Raw genomic sequence first — 927 nt, 5'->3', positions numbered from 1 at the left:
GGATCTATGCCGTTGCACCACCACTGAAATTCATACGCGATGTTGCTCAATTGTGTGGTAGCCAGAAAATGTTTCAATTGACTGGTTACATCCTTGAGCAAGACTCAATGTTCTGACACAAAGAAGAAAGTGCTTTCAACCTCAGTCTCCAGAGACCTCAAGCACATTAATTAGGCTGACACTTCAGTGCCGTACTGGGGAGTGCCACACAGCAGGAGGAGTCCTCATTTCGATGAGTAGTATTCCAGGTGAAGAGCTCAAACCCACTAAGAACATCAGGGATTCGATACAACTTTGCCTTCCTTTTTTTTTACCTTATCTGAGTTACCAAGCCAGGGCTCAGAGTGTGGATCAGGGGCGAACCCCTAATCCAGCTCCTCACCTGCTCCAAAAACTAATTCAAATTGAATCCAATTTGTGGTCCCCACAAGAGAGACATACCAGATCTGAACCAAAGGCTCAATCTACAGACACTTGATCTTAGCCAAAAGGCCGAGAAGCGATCAACTTTGCCTTCCTAATGGTGAAGTTTTAGACATGCCAAAGGGAAGCATATATGATGCATCCAATTGTGTACTTCCAAGTTAACAGAGAAATGAAGCAGAAAGGTTCCTACGATTGCTTGTTCTGGTGCCAGTGATGCCACTTTAAATGGTCTTTGCATACGTACAGAGGATAAGAATCAGCAATATACTGTGAGGTGTACAGGATTGCTTACTGCATTCGAATCACCAGGATGCTGGGGTTAAGTGGCGGGGAGGATCACATAATGAATCAGCTAAGATGTCTACAAATTAATAATTACTCACTGCATCCAGCTCAGTGATCTATCCCTCAGGCTATTCATACTCCCTCATACTCTTATGATGTCCTATGGAGAGAAGAGGATGTGGTCTGCGATACATCGCATCAAATGGGAACCAGGAC

At 44.3% G+C, this 927-nt stretch overlaps 1 non-coding gene across 1 annotated transcript; it reads right to left on the bottom strand.

Moving 5' to 3' along the window:
• Nucleotides 1-321: 321 nt before the first annotated feature.
• Nucleotides 322-504, bottom strand: LOC140409690 (U2 spliceosomal RNA). The gene has a single exon (XR_011940481.1). It is a non-coding gene; the product is annotated as a U2 spliceosomal RNA (small nuclear RNA).
• Nucleotides 505-927: the final 423 nt, after the last annotated feature.

The sequence above is a fragment of the Scyliorhinus torazame genome, chromosome 3 (assembly GCF_047496885.1).
Source record: "Scyliorhinus torazame isolate Kashiwa2021f chromosome 3, sScyTor2.1, whole genome shotgun sequence".
NCBI lineage: Eukaryota > Metazoa > Chordata > Chondrichthyes > Carcharhiniformes > Scyliorhinidae > Scyliorhinus > Scyliorhinus torazame.
Note: the sequence above shows the minus strand (reverse complement) of the source record. Positions and strands in the feature narration are given on the sequence as shown.